The sequence below is a fragment of the Spermophilus citellus genome (genome assembly GCF_964194105.1).
Source record: "Spermophilus citellus genome assembly, chromosome: 6".
Taxonomy (NCBI): Eukaryota; Metazoa; Chordata; class Mammalia; order Rodentia; family Sciuridae; genus Spermophilus; species Spermophilus citellus.
The window spans coordinates 122,907,326-122,921,512 of NC_138187.1; the positions used below are offsets into that span (position 1 = coordinate 122,907,326).

The 14,187-nt window shown below is 46.3% G+C and overlaps 1 protein-coding gene across 6 annotated transcripts in view; it reads right to left on the reverse strand.

The window, feature by feature from the left end:
* Positions 1-6,638, reverse strand: part of PROX1 (prospero homeobox 1) — a 53,080-nt gene extending 46,442 nt beyond the window's left edge. Inside the window, exons 1-2 of one of the 6 annotated variants that reach the window (XM_081299016.1) lie at positions 5,878-6,638; positions 5,641-5,746 (exon numbers count right to left, since the gene is read on the reverse strand). The gene's annotated coding sequence lies outside the window, so the exon portion shown is untranslated. Of the gene's footprint in view, positions 1-256; positions 1,461-5,055; positions 5,498-5,640; positions 5,747-5,877 lie in introns of those variants that run through there. The other 5 variants (XM_081299020.1, XM_081299021.1, XM_081299017.1 and 2 more) reach the window with 5 other exon arrangements.
* Positions 6,639-14,187: the final 7,549 nt, after the last annotated feature.

Sequence of the window (14,187 nt, forward strand, 5' to 3'; positions counted from 1 at the left end):
TTTTACCTCTTTTCTGTGTGCAAATCCTTTTCTTTTTAATATCACCTGCAAAGCACACGGATATCCAATCAAATACTGAACAAACTTCCTGCAGTATTTTCTCTCCCTGTTCACCTTAACGCCCAAACTGGACTTTCCTGCCCATCTTACTACTAGAAGATCACCTCTGATGCAGAGCCTCAGAAAGAATAGACCAGTTTCATTGATGTGCACAAGTTCATCCCCAGGCATCCTCCTTTTCAAAACTGCCATTTACCTGTATCATCTGCACGTCCTCTCATCCAGCCTAGGTATCAACAGCTGCATCCCTGCCTCATGCCAGAGCCAAGAGGAGGGCCCTGCTCTTTCTAAGGTGGAGAGACATGATACTTTCATCTTCAGTGGAGAATAAGTGTTAATTAAACATGCTCATCCAGTCTGCTAAGAACAAGATAATCCTGTAACTCTCTTCAAATTCACCAAACTAAACTGATTTTTTTTTAAATTATCTTTCAATTGCTTCACATTTTAAAATTAAATCATGATTCCTTTCTATTTTGGGCTAATAAAATTTAAACACTTTGGGGGTCTTATTGTAAAATGTCTAGCTGAGACATAATACACAGAACAAAACAAATGAGAAAAAGTAGAGAAAATGATTTAATCCAGAAAGACATCATATTAATAGGAACAAATAAATATATATCTCCATAAAATTTAGACCTAAACTTAGAAATAAAGATAGAGTGATAGTATACATTGGGACCATAACCCATGGAGGCTATAGGCAAGATAAATAATAACTGGCTGACAGTACTTTAATAACATCATGTTTCACAAACAAGACACACACACACACACACACACACACACACACACACACTGACTGATATGTTCACCACATAAGAAAATGCTCTATCAAATGACCATAATGTAAACTAAATCACTTGAAAACATTTTTCTAAGTGTTTCCATGGTTTTCCAATTCAGAATTTAAAGGATGCTATGGAATGACTTTATCATGAATGTTGTCTTCTCCATTAAGATTTTCAAAAAGTCCTAAATTTCTCAAAATATGTACTAAGCCATAATGTTTCAGCTATGATTATAATTGATTCTCACAATTTTTAAAGGTTATTTCTGATTTAACTAGGCAATATGAAACCTTTTGATCAGCACTGGTAAATATCAATATTAGCAAGAATAAAAAAATACTGATGTAGACTTTGAACCCAAATTATTATTGATCAAATACATATACTCTATTCCTATAAAGTCCTCTTTAACTAATATGAAAAGCTATATAGAATTTTTTAAATTATTGAATATTTTGCTGCACCAGTTGGCATCTAATCTACACAAATGCTTTAATAACTCCCATGCAACAGATATCTTAACATAGCAGATTCTTCCCAGAAAGAGATAAGAACAGACAACAGATAAGAACAGATTTTAACTATTCCAAAAGATTTTTCATTAAAATTGGAATTATCTGACATTCTAGAGTTCTAAGAATTCTGATTGACTTAATGTTAGTAGAGAAGAATTTTCAGTAAAGAATTTCAAAGGAACATTGCAATATGAAGCAGAAAGTAGCTCAGTGCTCCACTCTAATAAAGAAGCTATTTTGGGGAAGGGGATGCAACTTTTACTGCATCTATCTGGAGTCCAGATTCTGGACAAAGAAGTGTTTCATTATGGTAATTATCCAGATAGTTCAGACAAATCTTTTATGAGACAGGGAGAATATAAGGTTGGCATGGCTTCCTGCTTGGATTTAGATTATCTGTCTTTGTTGATAAAATTATTTGGAAAAATTGCTTACATTTTAGTTCTTTTAGAAAGTCATCTTTGAATGGATCTCCAATCTACTTGGGTTAACCTGGTTATGAAATGTTAAGTGGAATATCATTAACAAAGACTCTTTTTAATCAATCTGAAAATCAGTAATTCAAGGGGGAAAATAATCAGATGATTTGATTTAGGTACTTCCCCCACCCCATATCACTAAGCTGCTCCCTTCTTTGTATTCAAGAGTTCATATCTGCTATTTAACAACTTTTCCTTTAGATACATTTCTTATTGTCAGGTAAGAAAACCTTTGATTTTTATTTTGAAGAACCCAGTTGGCATAAGTTAATACTTCCATCTAAGATTGTATTGAAAGGGTTTAAATTTTCCTATCAAGATAGAGTTCTCAAATCGTAATCATTTCATTTATGATTCTATTAAAAATTCTATACATTTTTCACCTGCAAAATGAACACAGAACATTTTCTGAGACATGCCCAAATTATAAATCTCTACTTATTTAAAAAGTAATAATTCACTACGTTGGGTAAATAAAAGAGTATGAAAAATAATCTTAAGAAAATACACTTTTAGTTTTCCTTTTTGCAGAAATTTGGGATACTCTAAACATCTAAGCTTTGAGGCTTTAGATACATTAGGAAAAAAGGCTTGAGAAATTCTTCTTATATATCCCTTCCAATTTATACAAACAATTAGAATACTATATTAACACATCATTCAGAATCCACTTTCATACTATAATATCAATAACATTTTACAATTTCCTTTTTGTCCTAAATGTAAAGTTTCATATTAACATTGAAAATTTGAGCTAATTCCTGAAATGATATAGGAAATTGATTAAAAAAAAAAAGGCCTTTTGAATTTGAACAACTAAAGAATAAGTCTGGCAACTTATGAATTAAGCTAGCTTGGGTTTTAAGATTGCATGTGCTGTTTATAGAAGAGTGATGCTAGGAAATAAAGTGAGAACAAAGATGCATGTTATGTATGCATGACTTTCCCCCCACCACAAAGTAGTGATTAAACTAAATAGAATTCTGCATAATGGACACATAAAATATCAATAAGTGCCAAGCACAGATAATCCCTATTAAAAATGAACATAGCCATAGATCACATTTTAATTACAAAAGAACTTCAAAAGCATCCAAGGAAAGTATGGAGGGGGTGGCTTTGATGCTTAAGTTTAAAGAATAAATGACACATACTATCTTATTTTCATGGAAACAATGTTAATCACCCAAACAACACAACAAGCCAAGAAAAACCATTTATCATCTAACCTATTTCTATGCAACTTAATTTAAAGAAGGAGCCTGTTTAACGCAAAAATTTAAAAGGTCAAAATTTAAGAATCCACAGAGTCCTCACATTGAATTCCCCAAATCCTCCCTTACACATCAATCTGGGGTCCTTAAATTAACCTATTTACCATTATATAAACATATCCATGAGTAGGTTAACTAGAACACTCTCCTTTTTCTTCCTCACCACACACAGTCTATTTCATTTTGAAAATACTCAGAAGTTCTTGCAAGCAACTCTTCATAGAACTGGCCACCTGAATCTTGCATCAAATAGAAAAGCACAGTTACCTCTCATGTACTTGAGATTTTTCTTCTCCATCAAAGTCATATCTAGGACATCTGGCACATATCTGGTACAATGACAAGTGAATTCTACTTTATGACAGTATTTAACATATGACTTAAAAGTTTATTCACATACCCATTCTTTCTGGACAGGGAGAAAGCATGCTAAAAAGATAAGCTTTAACACCAGTAACACTTTCAAACTGACCTTGGTATTTTTGGCAGTTACACACACCCATCTCTGTCCAACACACACACACACACACACACACACACACACACACACAGAGGACTTCTCTCTCTCTCTCTCTCTGCCAAGCACAGACCTGGGAGACAGGCATAAACTGGAGGGAAGCAAAGGGAAAGTCAATCTCTCTCCACCTGCTGCCTGAAGTGGGGGTGCTTTTGGCCACTGGCAGACAGAAGCCTGAAACATGGCCTCAGCAGCAGCCTGCCAACGTCCTTAAGAAAAATAAACAAATACATACAGACTTGCCCCCATCCCTTCCCAAAGAACTCACAAGTCAGGGCTAAAAACACAACAACAGCCCAATTCCCATTATCCCAGACAATCCTATTAACCAGGACGACCATAAATTCATAAACCTCTACAACCCTCAAGCAAGCCTTGTGGTCTGGAACACACAGACACACAGACACAGAGGAAATTTGCACCTGTCTTTCTTGACACAACACACCTGTCAGGCCCTGCCCATGCGCACTCTGCTAATAGACTTCTGCCTACCTAGTTTAGGAAAGAAAATGTATGTGTGTGTGGGGGGGTGGGGGGTATTATTATTATTATTTTGTAAGGGAGGGCATGAGTGTGGGGGAGAGAGGGAGGGGGTAGGGGAAAGAAAAGAAAAAAAAAGAGAGACTCTTCTAGCCTTGACTTTGAGAGGAGGCCACCTTGTACTCTGTTTTTATAAGCTTAAGGAGACAACACAGACCTTCTTGGAAAAATAAAAACAAGCAGGTGAGTTCCCAGCCTTCCCCCAGGCGGAGTAGGGCTCTGGGTTGCCAAGAACAGCAGTTTCACACTCCAACCTGCCTCCTTGGGCTATTTAAGACTATCGCCCAACCCCTCCTTCTGTTTCTGCTCTGCCTGGAGGACTCTCCACTTCCGAAGAAGCTGGGAAGGGGCGGGAGACCAGTGAGTGTGGAAAGCTACTCCCCCCTTACTCCCACCCCCATCGCTCCCTCCACCAACACTCAGTGTTAGCAGGAGGACTAACTGGATGTCACACTAGAAGAGCCAACAACTTGCTAAACTGGACTTTGGATGATATCTCCCGCCCCCCCCCCCACACACACACAAAACTTGCCCCCCTCCCTGACCCCTCTAGTCTGCTCGGGCAAGACAGCAGCTCTTCCCCCTTCTTCCCGCCCTCCTCACTATTCTTCCCAGCAACAATTACTCGCACCTCTCCTCTCCTCCCTCCATAAGTCCTCCGAACTGGGGAAAAAACAGTAGGTACCACCCAGACAAGACCAGACGGAAGCGGCCCAACACCATAGAATGCCAGCGATGGCTGTGAGATTCTTCTCCTCGGACATCCGCTGCCCAAGAACACCCCTAAGCCCACCCCGGCCACAATCCGATCTCCGCGGCGTTCAGGCCCCACTCCCTCCACCACACGACCCCGGAGGGCTCCAGGTGCCGCCTTACCCTACTCAACTTGCCCCAGCTCTGGGCTCAGGAGAGGGGCGCCGCTCGGGTTTCCCCGGACCCATCACTCCACCGCTCCAACCACGATTTCAACATTTCAGCGTCGACAGCGTTTTGAGAGGAAAGTAACAGAGCGCCCCCCTCCTCCCTTTCTCCTCCTCCCCACTCCCGGCCCTCTGCTGGGGTTAAAAAGGAGAAGTGAAAGGTATGCAAATGACAAGCAAATTGCAAGAGCCGGGAAGAAAGGCAGCTATAATAAACAAGACAAAGGAGAGGACGTGGGGACTAGCCCCGGAGTTTTAAACCCCGGGAGATGGGAAAGATGAGGCTTGGCGGAAAAGCGGAGATCCAGACGAACAAAAAGCGACCCGGTCCCCCTCGCGCGGTCCTCTTTCCCGAGAATCGAGGCCAAGAGAAAGAAGGAAAGGAAGCCAACGCCTCCTCGCACCCCAGAAACAGTACACAAAAGGTGACAAGATCAGCGACAAGTCCAGCCACATCAGCCTCCCCCATCGCCACCACCACCACCACCCCCCAGCCACCAGCAGGAAAGAGAAAGAAATAAAAGCCAAGCGGATCACTTACTCTTAGGAACTGGGAGGAGCGGGGCGCTGAGTTCCACTGAGGCTCCTGCTTAGAAACTGTTTAGAGGCTATTTTATTATGATTCATTTAAATAACACCACATTCTCCTGGAAAAAAAAAATGTTTACACGGGTATGAGTAATGGGAGGCTCTTTTCTTTCCTTCTCATTCAAGAACAAGCCAGTGCAAGTGATTCTGGAAAAGGGGAGGGGACTCACGAGGGAGAGAAGATACTTACGCGGTGCAGAGAGCAGTGGGACCGAGTCTCTCTCTCTCTCTCTCTCTCTCTCTCTCTCTCTCTCTCTCTCTCTCTCTCTCTCTCTCTCTCTCTCTCTCTTGCCGGCTGAGAGAGGAAAACACGCGCGCGCACACACGGTGATATCTTGCGGGTGATGAATATGATAATTGGACAAGGGACGGTGAGTCTGTACGAGAGCGAGCGAGCGGGCGAGTGGCAGAGGGAGAGGGGAGAGAGAGAGAGGGCGGGGAGGGGAGAGGAGAGCTGGAGAGAAGGGGCGAGAGGGGGAGAGGAGTGGAAAGAAGCGGAGAAAAAAGAAAATGAGAGGAGAAAAGGGAAGAGGAGAAAGCAGGAGAGGAGAAGAGGAGAGAAGAAAGCAGAAAAGAAGAGAGAGAAGAGGGAAGAAGAGAAGAGGAGCGAAGCAGAGAGGGAGCAGGCGGACCTGGCGAGAGCTCTTTTGCGCCGCTCTGCTTTCCCCGGCTGCAATGGTGTATTATTTCAGAGCGCTCCCTCAGCTGAGGGCTCCGCTCCACAACAAGATTTACTTTAAGACACAGCTGAAGGAAACAGGAAGACTGCACGTCACAGTCTGACTGACGTACCCGGCCCCAGCACCCAATCGCTAGGCGCCTTCGGATTCAAGGGGGGATAGCGAGGCAAGAGAACTTGGGAGGAAAAATAAATAAATATATAAAAGGGGTGGGGGAGAGGGGCTGGGAAGAGAGGAGGAGAGAGGGGCCCTGCGCTTCCCCTCCCCGGCCTCCATCCCCGGCCCCCACCCCACCCCCGCCCTGCCACTGCTTCGGGGCGCCTGGATCGCCGCGCCGGGGCCGCAGCGAGCCATCTGCGGGCACTATGCAAAGCGGCGCCTGGCTCACACTCGCTCTTCCAGGACGCAGGTCTTTTTTTTTTTTTTTCCTCATTTCCCAGATACAGCTGATCGAGTTCGCCGAGTGGCCGAGCGAGTGAGCGCTCCTCGAACTTGGGTGGAGGAAAGCACGGAAAAAGTATACTGGAGAAAAAGTGGGGGCTTTAGGAGTGGGAGTGGTAAAGAAGGAGAGAGTGGAATGGGGGATCCTCAAACCATTGCACTTCTAAAAAGATCATAGCTAGTATCAACAACACATGTCACCCTTGCTTCCTTTTGAAGAGGAGGTGGACGAAAAAATACAGGTAGGTTTTGCAATTAAAATAATAGGTGCCAGAGGTTTCACGCTGGGTCCGTTGCATCTGATATTCAAAAGATGAACATTGGCTGATTCCCGTCAATCACCCGTCAAAATTATTAGGAAGAAAAATTTTTACCTTTGGTTACTTCTGACAATAATATTCGGATTATGGGTGCAGCAGCCACAAAAAAATATGTTACAAACATTATCTCGTGATTATCCCTCACTAGACCACTCACCCCGGAATGACCAAAGAAAGTAGTTCAACATAGAATTTACACAATTTCGACGTCTGGGTAGCAAACTTTGAAGTTTATTGGGCAAGCATTTTAAAAACCGAAATGTTGGGTTCCAACATAAAGCCAGAGAAAATTCACTTTGGTTTGATATTTCTTGGATGAAATATAACCAGTAAGATTAAAAAAAAATAACGTCGCTCTTAAAGAGCTCCTTGGGCTTTGTAAGTAACAAATGCTAAAGAGAGAGTCTCCAGCTGCAGCTAGAAGGTCCCGTTCACCGCAGAGTAAACGGCTTTTAATAAAGCAGTCGCGTTTATGACTTAAAGATCCCATAAAAGCTAGGGCTTGCAAGAGCTTCGAAACATAGACACTCATACCTAGTCGTTTAGATGCTCATTTTTTTTTTTAAAGTAGGAAGAAACAAGTATTTTTTCTGTGTCCCTCAAATTTAATCATAGTAAAGGTTGAATCAAGTGCTGTGATAACAGTATTTATTAAGTGTATGGCCAGTACACTGGTCGACCACTGCTGCCATCTTCTACACACACACACACACACACACACACACACACACACACACACACACCACTGTTTTCTGGGACATTTACAATTTCAGCCTCAAATTCATCAAACTGTAAAGAGGATATTAAGTCTTCTCTTTTGAATAAGAATAGCTTTGGTAGCATGTGTCTGTCTATACCCTGCAGGAAACTTTTGGCACGAAATTCAAACATTGAAAAGAAAGGGGGAAAAAAATCAGGTCGACCAGGTTATTGCCCAGGGTAAGAAAAGAGACTTACGTGAGCATCCCCAGCTTTCTTTTTGTCCCCCTTTCGCTGCCCCCCGACACTCCCTCCTTCCATTATGGAAACAACACAGACGAATGCACACACACCAGTCACACCTCCAGTGAACGGCTACTGTATCAAGTGTTCTAATCGAGATGTGACAGTTTAAGCTGGGAACTGAAATAATCTATCAACATGCCCATTAGATACAGGCTGGAATAATGCTTCTATTGGTTGGGTCCCTTCGAGGTAAGCGGGTGTATTAAGCACGGAATTTGGGTTCTGAGAATAGATCAAAGCTACTTTCTTTTTTTCCCCGTCCTATTATTTTTCCTTAAGAATCTATTTGTACACATAAGTTACCGCCAGCCTACAAATAAACTGGTAGGAGTAAACAGTGTATGCCCTCCACACCTTAAAACCATCTGCTCAGTTTGACATTTAAAGGGAGGAGGCCAGGAAAGGAAAAGGGAGAGAAGCAGGAAGAAAGGAGGCAAGGAAAGAGAATAAGATTCAGACTCTGGAAAGAAATGGCTTGAACTTGAGCCCACAAGTTTGGGGCAATTGCACCTAGCGCTCAGATGCACGTTTTGCACACACCACTCCTGGGATCTGGCGGCGGGAAAAGTTTCCTGCGCACCGAGTAAGTCCTGTATCACGCCGAGGGCAAAGCAGGCCCGAGCTGAAGTCCGGGTAACCCACTTGACAAACAAGGAAACTCCCCTACCCCTAGTCTGGCGACTGAGGCTCGCGGCTCGCCCTGCTCTGCCGCGGCAGTTCGCAGCCCGCGTTAGGGCGCAGGAGCCGCTGTAAGAGCGCGTGCGACTCTGGGCTAGCGAGCTCGGTCTACAGCCCAGATCCCGGAGCTGCCTACGCCGAGCCCTGTCTTGTCCCCTACTGTCGGGGCGACCGAACAGGCCAGGCTGCTGGCAACCTCTCTTGTCAGAGCTGCGGCTCTCTCCCGGGTTTCAGGCGGCCCTGGAGCAGGGCGAGAGGCCCAACCCCCCATATCTCGGGCGACTCCTGGTTTGTTTTCTGATAGGGAACAAGCGATCAGTCAGCCCGGAGACGAGAAGTCGCCTAGATATTGGCTCCATCTGTGAAACCAGCAGCCAAGCCTAGGGTCAACGCAAACCCCTTTCCCTGCCCCATTGCCAACACAATCCCAGTAACTTTAAAGTTAACCCAAGTTCTGACCGGCCTTCTAACAAACTCTCTCCCTGCAGGTTGCCTTTGCTTACTTCTCTGAGAGGTAATCTGTGTGCTCTTAGTCAAACTCTTGCAATTATCACTCAGACATCTGGTTCTGGGTTAAACACATTTGCCTTGACATTTCCTTGGTACCCCCTCTTGTTCTTTCTTAGAGCCCTTAGGTAAAGGTAGGAGGGAAAGCAGTGCATGCAAGTAACTCAAAACCTTACAAACAACTGTCATCAGATCTTAAAACTAATTTGGGGGATTTTTGACCAGATCCAGTTGAGAGGCAGACATGATCGTGGATTTCAGAGAAGGATGCCCAAGAACCTTCACAGTCACCAGCTCACCAACCCAACCACCCACCACCACTACCACCAACCCGGGGAAGGGAGGACAAAGAGAAACCACCCCCAGGGTGCAGGCCTGCTGTAGGTTGCCTAGAGGCAGACTGACTGCTGGCCTCTCTCATTCTCATCCCCAGTGCCCTGTGTGACGCCAAACCCAACCTGAATTTGTTCTGAATGGGGGGGGGGGGGGGAGAAAGTGAAATGCCACAAGATCAGTAGCAAGTAGCAGCTGCAGCGTTTCTCTCTTGGGAACCCCATTGCTTAGAAGCCTCCTAGTGATGTTTGTTTAACCAACAGCTTTCAAAATAAACAAGAGAAATCACTCCAAATAAGTTGAAATATAACCCTTACAAGAATTCAGACTCATAGGTGCTGGGAGGAAAAAAAATAATAATTTTTAAAATAAAATAAAGCCCCCACCTCCAAATAAGAATCTTCCCTTTTACCTAAAGGACTGTAGTTGTCATAAAAGTATAAATTCATTGGAAGGAATCATTACAAAAAGGTGACCTCGAAGAAAATCACCGGTCCCCCACAAACACACACCCGCGGGGAAGAGGAGTTGTCAGTGATTTAAGGGTCACACGACTACTTGATTTTATGGAAGTGGGTGAAAACGATCAAAGGAAGGTACATTCCCTGCCCTGAAGTAATAAGGAGTAGGCTGGAAGCTCTTTGCCGCCAACCCTGGCTTTGCCTCAGGCACCGAACTTTCCAATATCAAGATATTAACAGATGGTCGTGAGCACATGGAGGGCTGTTACTTACATAATCCAGCCACTTCGCCCGGCCGCGCTGAGCCGGGCTAGGCGCCCGCCAGGCCGGTGCGAACCTTCCGAGGGGTGCTCTTGCTCCCCGAAATAACTTGCCTTTCTCCAACCCCACCAAGCTCTTTGAGGGCTACGATTTGGAAAGGCTGTGGTTTCAGTAAAAGACACACATCGATCTGCCTGTGCTTTATCTTCTTCAACCCATAATAGTGAAAAAGCTGGAGACCCAAGGTCAGAGAGAAGAGGAGGGGACGCCTTCGGGGAGAACTCGGTGCTAGCTCTCTCCGTGTCTGGGGCTGTCAGGAGGTGGAATTCACCCAATTTACAGTCCCCCCCCCCCCCACCACCACCCCCACTACCACCACTAGTTCAGATCAGCACATCTTTCGCTGTCACCGAAATACAAAGGCAGGCTCGGGCCGCAGCGGAGCGGGAGTGGGGTGGAGTGAGGGTGTGAGTGCGAGGGGACGCCTTTGCACGCGGGGGCGCAGTGGGCAAAGTTACGCAAAACCTCCGGGTACCGCTACCCTTCCGAGTTGGTGCAGGTTTTTAAGCGCTCGTTCCGGCTTTCGGGGAGTTTCTTTCAGCTGTGTGGCCGCCTGCTGCCTTCACGCCCTCAGTCACCTCCCGAGAGGCCCGGTCCCTCCCGGGGTGCCTCTGTACCTCCGCCTGTGGCCGGGGGTGGGGGGTGGGGGGGGACGTGTGTGTGTTTGCCAAGCCTCCTCTCCGATGGCGACTCGGGGCTGCCAGAACCTGCGAGGATTACGCCTGCGATTGTTGGAAAAGTTTCGGGATGGGCGGGAAGGCTCCTCTCCTGGCGGGAGCGGTGCTTCTCTCTCGGGGCTTCCTCCTGGTGTCCCCCTCCCTCCTCGTCCGCCCTTTCTCGCCGCGGCCCCGCACTAGATGTCGCGGCCTCAGGGACCGAGAAAGCGAGCACGAGATGCTGCTGCTGTGGAGGCCGCGCGATCCCTGCGGAGGGCGAGTCTAGTGGCCCGGGAGACCCGTGGGGGTCCACACCGCCCTGGCCACTCGCCTCGCCTGTCCCCGCCAGGTTCCCGCGTTCTTTGCCTCTTCCTAGACCGCCGCAGGGAAAGCCGCCGGGCTCCAGTCGCCCGGGCTCGGCGCGCGCCGGGGCACAGAGGGCAGCCACCTGCTCCCGGTGCGCTCCCGAGCCAGGGGAGCGTCGGCCGCGGTCGGGGAACGTCGGCCGCAGCCCGGCCCGCGCTGTCCCCACCGCCTCCCCTCCCCCGTCGGCTGCCTGTTGCTGCGGGGGCCATCGCGGTGGTGGCGCGCCACACGGGGTGGAAGTGCTCGACCTGAGAAGAGGGGTAGCTCTAGGGACTGCAGGAGGGGCGGGGACCCTTCGGCCCACCGTCCTCCTTTTGTCGATGAATCTAAGGATGTTTGGCCGTGACTCTCATCTTGCCTTTCTTTGGTCTTTCGGGTCAAGGGCGAGAATCCCGAGGAGGTGCTCTGTTTTCTGGGGCTTGGGTGATAGGACTTAAGTTACCCATGCTGTCTATCTTACAAAGCTTTTATTCAGGATGAGGAGCCAGGTAGAAATAAATAGGCATAGGCCAGAACAGCGAGGGGTAAGAGAAGGAAGCTAGCTCCCAGTTTGGGTTTATTCGGGGAGAGAGTAACTCCGGAAAGTTGCATTTTGTTTAAATTAGAGCAAGACCAAGTTGAAAGCCAGATTTCTATAATTTTTCTGGTAATATTTCTTTTATGAAGTATCTAAGTGTCTGTTTGTCATCATTTTGAGATCAAAAGGAAAAATCCATATGCTGCATAGTTCTTCGAAATTGCTATTTAAATATGTTTTAAATGTTTTATCCAATGAGGAGTAGACTGCTCAGAGGCAAGTCTGGCTACAGGGATAGCTGGAGAGCTGGACGGTTTGATGTGGAGCAGTGGTTCCAAGGACCTGCTAACCATCAGAATCACCACGGGAGCTTTAAGAAAATAAAATAAAATAGATTTCTGAGCCCAGGTAGAAGATAAGCAGAAGGACCTGCAAATCTGGTAGTCACACTATGTCCCCAATTACTGCTCAGCAGTTATTGACTGTGACCTTGGGTGTGTTAACCTGAGCCTCAGTTTTCCTTATCTGTAAAATGGGGATCATAGCCAAATCATAGTTATTGAGAGATTTCTTTTTACACAAGCAAAATTGTTCAGCCCATGATTGGTGTTCAAGATAAGGAAACCATTTTGTTCACAAATGTGTGCACATATGCTTGTATTGACCTTCCTCTACCCTCAAAGTTTTCTTGAGGCCAAGTGGACTTAAATGTTCACATTTTAGCTTATGCATTGTTACTACCTGGAGCATTTCATATGCATACCCTGAACAAAGACCTTTTAGACCAAAAATAAATAAATTAGAACTGGTGCATGTTTGGAAGCTAGGCCTTGTGCTCCCAGACCTAGAACTCTCCATAAGGCCCACTTGAAGACAAGGGGCATTTACTAATCTGAAATCTGCTTTTATTCCCCTTCCCTCTCTCTTTTTTTTTCTTTTCTATTTTTGAGCCTTTTACATCTTCTACTTCATAGATGGCAGAACTTTCCTATAGAAGCTGCTGATCAGACCCATGAAACCACAGGACAAAAAGTTCTATTCCAGAAGGAACAACAAGCAGGGGGGAAAAAGTCAATATTCCTAGGTAAAATAAAACCAAATGTATATCATACATCAGATGTTTTACATGTTGAATCCCTACCTCCCCCAATGCATGTAAAATAAAAATAATAATTCTTCACAAAATTATGTTCAAATCAATGAATAGGAGCACCCCCAAAGGTAATGCAGGGAGAGCCAGCCAAAGACAGCTGTGAGCAGGGAAAGGAAGGCAGGAAGGTGCCATGCCAGGCTGAGACTTTTTCAGCAGTGTGGGTGGAAGAGAGCCAAGGAAATGGAATGGGCTGAACCAGCAGAGACAGATCAAGGAGGCTGACCATTATAGAAGTGGAGGTGGCTGTCAGTGACTAATACAGCATCCCAAGGAACGTGTTTTACTTGTGCACTCAGAAAGCTTGAGAGAAAGTAATCACATATTCCTGGGGAGGGGATCAAGAAGGGATTGCCAGCTTGGGGCACCTATAAACACCCTCTCCTTTCCTGGTGAGTGAACCTCAGGGGTGGGGATGGAGCACTATACTCCCAGAAGGGGAAGAAGTAGGAGCATCTCCCTCCCCTCAATGCCTATCTTGAAATGCTGGTGGGTGTCTTTGGACAAGTGTGGAAGGTTCCTGCTCTCTTGACTAATCTCTGTGTTCAGGCGGGAAATGTCTGTGACTCTAAGCAACAAAACAAAGGAAACTCAAGACAACTAGAGAGGAACACATGTATCTGGGAACAGGCTGGAGCAGATGAGTGGCAGTCTCTGTCTTCTCCTTTACAAGCACCATCGTGGTGGGAGGAGCACATTTGCCCACACTTGGGGGTAGGCACGGGATAGAAGCCAGTGGGAAGATTGGGGTGGAGAATCTGGATGAGCATGACTGGGTGGGGAGTGACTATAGGGGGGTGGGTGGCGGAATGGGGGAAGTGTGTGGAGGGTGGAGGGAGCTGCCTGGTTGGGGAGCATACAGCTGGGGGCGGGCAGAACAGGGGTGCTTTGCAGAGCCTATGTGGGTGGGCTGGATTGATGGAGAGAGAGGGGAGGTGAGACGGGGTGGGGCGGGGTGCAGAGGAGTCAGGAGAGTGGAGGGCAGGGCTGCGGGGTGTGGAAGTATCTTTTGGGGGGCAAGTTGGAGAGACCAGCAACAAGGGGAGATGGGAAGCTAAATTTAGC